This window comes from Phoxinus phoxinus (genome assembly GCF_949152265.1).
Source record: "Phoxinus phoxinus genome assembly, chromosome: 16".
Lineage (NCBI taxonomy): Eukaryota > Metazoa > Chordata > Actinopteri > Cypriniformes > Leuciscidae > Phoxinus > Phoxinus phoxinus.
Genome location: NC_136891.1, coordinates 26876467 through 26882141, shown reverse-complemented (window position 1 = coordinate 26882141; position 5675 = coordinate 26876467). Strand labels below are relative to the sequence as shown.

General features: G+C 36.8%; 1 long non-coding RNA gene across 4 annotated transcripts; it reads right to left on the bottom strand.

Moving 5' to 3' along the window:
* Positions 1 to 406: 406 nt before the first annotated feature.
* LOC307012752 lies at positions 407 to 4635 on the bottom strand. 4 transcript variants are annotated; one of them, XR_013800672.1, is made up of 4 exons: positions 4385 to 4635; positions 4020 to 4058; positions 3139 to 3707; positions 407 to 1212 (listed from the first exon to the last, which is right to left on the bottom strand). It is a non-coding gene; the product is annotated as an uncharacterized lncRNA (long non-coding RNA). The 4 variants fall into 4 exon arrangements; XR_013800673.1 differs by having other exon boundaries at positions 3139 to 3643; XR_013800674.1 differs by lacking the exon at positions 4385 to 4635 and having other exon boundaries at positions 4020 to 4377.
* Positions 4636 to 5675: the final 1040 nt, after the last annotated feature.

Below are 5675 nucleotides of genomic sequence, written 5' to 3'. Positions count from 1 at the left end.
AAATCCACCCCAACTGCTCGCCAATTTCAGATCCCTCCATTTTCACATCGCTGAAGATTCTCCTCTCACTGAAGACACGTCCAGTCAAGACGTCCCAAAGTCTGCACAGTGGGTTGTGATGTAGCTAGTTCTTCCTGAACAAAATGAAGAATCAGTATTAGAAAAGAGAAGTAAATTGATTAAATTTATACTCCCAATGACAAGCTAAAATCTTACTTAAAGGGATAGTTCACCTAGAACTGAAAATTCTGTCATTTACTCGCCCTCAAGTTGTTCCAAACTGGTTTGAGTTTTTCTTTATTTGAGCAAAAAATATATTTTGAGAATTGAAAATTAAACAGTTGATGGGCCCTATTGACTTCCATAGTAAAAAAAAAAAAATATATATATATACTATGGAAGTCAATGTGGCCCCATCAGCTGTTTAATTTTTTGGGTGAACTACACATCCTGCAACATCTCGTTTGGCATCCATGTAATGTGCTTCTATAATGTATTTCAGCTTCAACACATTGGACAATTTTGCTTAAAGGGTTAGTTTACACAAAAATTACAATTATTTTGTTAATTACTCACCCTCATGTACATTCACACCTATAAGACCTTTGTTCATCTTCGGAACACAAATGAAGATATTTTTAATGATATTCTGAGAGCTTTCTGACCTTCCATTGGGAGCAATGCAACTAACACATTCAAGGCCCAGAACGATTGGAAAGACATCATTGAAGTAATCCATGTGACTGCAGTGGTTTAACCAATTTTATGAAGCGATGCGGGTGCTTTGTTTTTGCAACAACAAGGAGGAGCACTACGACGCACGCATATTGTGTTGACTCGAGACTGGGTGTTGTTCCGTGAATGTGCTTTAGATAATATAATTTTGTAAACAGAGGTAAATTATGGTTTTAAATTATAAATTGAGGTTAAACTACTGGAGTCACATGGATTACTTTAATGGTGTCGTTACTACCTTTCTGGGGCTTGAATATATTAGTTGTGAAGGCTCCCAATGGAGGAACAGAAAGCTCTTGGAGTTCATTAAAAATATCTTAATTTGTGTCCCGAAGATGAACGCAGTTCTTACAGGTTTGGAACGGCACGAGGGTGCATAATTAAGGACAGCATTTTTTCTTTTTTTGCTGAACTATACCTTTAAGGAATCCTGGAAACACCTTAAATCAGCATGTATTCGCCAATTTTCTGGAAGAACTGAAATGCAGATAAGAAAACTGAAACAGTTTCACAAAAACAAAACAAAAACTTTCTGCATTTTTACATTTTCCATAAAAAGAAAAGAAAAGCAGTTTTGAATTATTCACTTGAAGCTTCATATAAAATACTCAGAAAAAGTAAAATGTTAGCTGCAGCCCTATTTTACAGTGCAAAGTATGGTAATAAAAGCATAAAAGCACTTTTATGAAATAAGCTTGTTCCCACATTTGACAAATTGTGTTTACACAAATATATTGCTTTAACTTTAGCATCATTTAAAGGGTTAGTTCACCCAAAAATTAAAATTCTGTCAGTAATTACTCTCCCTCATGTTGTTCCAACCCCGCAAGACTTTCGTTCATGTACACAAACGAAGATATTTTTGATGAAATCTGAGAGCTGGATCACTCTTCCATAGGCTTCTTAAGGGATTGAAACTTGCCGGCCCAGAAAGTTATTAAAGACATTGTTAAAATAGTCCAAGTGACTACAGTGGCTCAACCATATGATTATCAAGCGACGAGAATACTTTTTGTGCGCAAAAAAAATTAACGACATTATTCCACTATTCATTATGTTCTCCGTGGGCCTGAGTGTGTTCACGTAGTGTAACTGCTCAGTGCGTCTGTGTTGCACATCACACGCGTCACACACATGACCAGCGGCGGCCAATATGAGCCTATGTGGTGACGTGCAACACAGACGCGTTACGTGAACCCACTCGAGGCTAGGGCTGGGCGATAAAACGATAACGATAATTATCGCGATATAATTTCTCGATAAAACGATATCAGGAGTTCGATAAATGTTCGATAATGTTTTTGCGCCAAAAGCGGAACGAATCTCATTTGAACCGCGCGCCACACGGACCGTTTATCCGCTCGGCTCAAAGTCCAAACGGCAGCGCAGCGCGAGTTCACTAGAGCAGACGCGTTTACTCTGATCGGTCTCGGTCACTAGATCCAGTGAGAAGCGCTTGAATTCAGCGAGGAACACAAATGTCTCAGTGATTTAAACCAGTTTAAAGGCAGATGAGACCGTGCTGACGAACAGGAGAAGCACTGTGCGCAGCGATACAGTCAGAAGGCTTTTCCGTCTACACATTCCCATCATTTACCACGGATTTAACGTTAACGTTAGCCTAGTAATATTAACTGCATCATGAAATGTATATATATTGAATTGTATAATATTATTAATGTAGACAATGTATTAAAGGACTAATGGAATATAATTCGTTTTTAATAATGTATTTAGGCTACTGGTTTTCATAAATACCATAGAAACCATAAAGTTACATTTTATCTGTGGTTATCATGATCTAAATGCATGATGCTGGATGACCAATGGTTAATTTTAATAAAACTAAAGAATATTACATTTTACCAAATAAAAATAATGTTGTTACTTTTTTTTAACAGATGTTACTGTTTTTGTTACTGAACATAAATTGTATAAAGTAAATTTGCATCCTAACTCAAGCTAATACTACTGAAATAAATATATTTATTTTGTTAAGGAAAAATGACAAATGTTTGAATGTTCTACCTCGGATTTGTGAATGTTCACCTGTTTGGCAAGTGTTTGTCATGATATGTTCTGACAAGAGTAGTTTAAAAACACAACGCTCTGGTTTCTACAGCTTTCACTTAGGAGTACAAATCTGTCTTTAAACTTGAAATAAATAAAGATTTGACATTTATCGATAATTATCGATATCGACTGATATAAAAAAAAATATTGTGATATTTTTTTTTGGCCATATCGCCCAGCCCTATGAGGGAGTGTAATTAATGACAGAATTTTAATTTGTGGGTGAACTAACCCTTTAATAGCTTCAATAAACATCTTACTGCAGAACTATATCTAGCTTAACACAGAGACAGTGTTTCGTTAGTCCGCTCTGAAGTTTAGATTGCTTACATTAGATTGACATCCGTTCAAAGTCAAGAGCTCCCTGATCAGTGTGCAGACTTGCTGGTTTATGTGTCCTCTCTGCCTCTGCCATCTCTGGGTTGATGCCCAAGAAGCACCTATAAACAAAAAGACAGAAGAAAGCTGTTAGTTTTATTCAAGTGGGATGAAAAAGGTGTCAGTCCCAGTCACCACCTTTAGTGGGTCACTGGATTTACAGTACAAAGCTAAACTAAAGTTAGCTCAGTTTTAACAAGCTGACATTACTTTGATTTAGTTAAACAGCAAACATTTAAATAACGTTAACAGCAACTGAAAAACATTTTTCCATCACAAACACACAGTCAAAAATAGTCTGGCAACAAAGTAGAGGTGTGTGATTTACCCAGGTCAAGCATTATGCACACAACAACGTGCACGTACTGTTTGCAGAGGATGGAGTAACGTTAAGAGTATGTTGGCCTGTCCATCTCCCTATGTCTGTTTCTGCTTGTAACTGAACGTACTCTTCCTCCTAGAATTAGTTAACGTTATTACCCGTTCAGACAAAATGGCTCCTAATATCTCCAGATGTCGACCTGTTTTTAATGTAGAATAGCACAACTAATCTCCACTAATTCAGTGATAAACATTTAATTTACTATATCTTTTTCACAATAAAAGCATCCAGTTGTTTTGCAACACACTTCATTTTTCTGTTGACGAGACAGACAAATGGCTGCTCCGTTTCACACACAAAGCAGGGGAGAAAATTATGAAGTTCAGCTAACGTTACTAATTTAAGATGAATTTATGACATTTGAACTGTATTTCAGCATTTATTTGCCCAAATTCACAACACTATAATTGATCTAATAACTGTCATACCCACATATAAGGCCACAGCTTACCTTATAACTTTATTTCCCGGTGGTCACCATAGAAAAATGCTGTGGGAAAAGAGAACGCTGTTAGAGAAACTAAGAAAAGCATTAAGCAAAAGTAAAAATTTCGACGATGTAACTTTAGCTAAAGTGTCTCACAGTTAACCTTACTAACTTAATACGGTACAATTAACGTTAACACTACAACCAACGTCTGTTCATTCAAATTTGCGCGCTCAAACCTAGACGCGAGTCTGCTTCGGCTAAGTTACAAAAACATGACAACAGCACCTACAACAAACGCTAATTTGGTTCATACTTTTAAATAACATGCACTATCATATAAAAAAACAGCCACCAAAATGACAAAGTTTGATATTTTAAACACTTACCGGCCGCTGAATCCGTCGAGTGAGACCACGGAGGAGATGAGAGCTCAGATGACGCAGTTGCAGCGCGAAAAAGACGGAATTCACAGTAGTTTCTTGTAATAGTCCCGCCTTGCATTATTTTCACAATAAAAGTCTAAATACGGTATTATATTGTGAAATATCACAGTAAAAGCCTGTGAATTGGTAATACTGCAATTTATTGTGAAATATTACAGTTATATGTTGTGAAATCCTGGAAATATTTTACAGTGTAGATACTAGTAGGCTTAAATGATTAAATGTTAAAACGGCTTGCCATATATAGTATGATGACCTCTTCTATGTCAAAAGCTCAAGGAAAATTATATTTCTCAGTCCATCACCCCTTTAATACCAGCATGGGCTCTAATGGCCTCAGCTAAAGACTCAATCGCTAATGCAAACAAAAGTGGTGACAGCGAACAACCATGTCTTGTACCTCTGCGTAAATCAAAACGAGAGGAAATTGTTTGATTTGTGAGAATTCTTGCACACGCACTACAACAATTTGATCCATGAAATGAAGTTGTCTCCAAGATTAAACTTCTTCAATACCACAAACAGGTAAGGCCACTCAATTTGATCGAATGCCTTCTCCGCATCCAAAGACAGAATGGCTAAAAGTTGCGCCGAGCCTACGTAAGAGTACATAGTTTAAAAAAGATGCCTAAGATTAGAGGAAGAGTGACGCTTTGGTATAAAGAGCAATGCACTTTTAAAAAGAATTACAAAGATTTGTTAATGTTTCACTAATATCAAACAAAGAGTCCAATAAACAGTCTTTGAATGAAAGTAGAAAGAATTCTTCACATCATGGGTGTGAAAGGCGGCGCACAGCATCAGATTAAAACTGTGACTGAATCTCCAGCCTTCAATGGGCACATGTGTCACAATCTTTTTTTGTGGATGATTGGTGACAAGATATAAAGCTTCTTTATGTCCTGCAGCTATTTTGGTATTTGACACCATTATCTAACAGCTTACGTCCATCTGCCTGGTTTTGTTACAAGGCCGTATTGATAGGAAAGTGAGATGTGCTGAAAAATGTTCCTGTGTAAATTGAACAAAGGATTAGAGAGACACACTGCTGTGGGATACAGCTAACCATGACTTTTAAAACCAATTTCATTAACATTCCAATGCATCATTTATAGTATCTATTTTACACAAACATCAATACAAAGTCATCACACACCTCAGGTTAGAGACTCTCCATTCGGCTTTATTGCTACTTGGATGAAATGTGCATATGAAATGCAGACCTCCCAGGCAC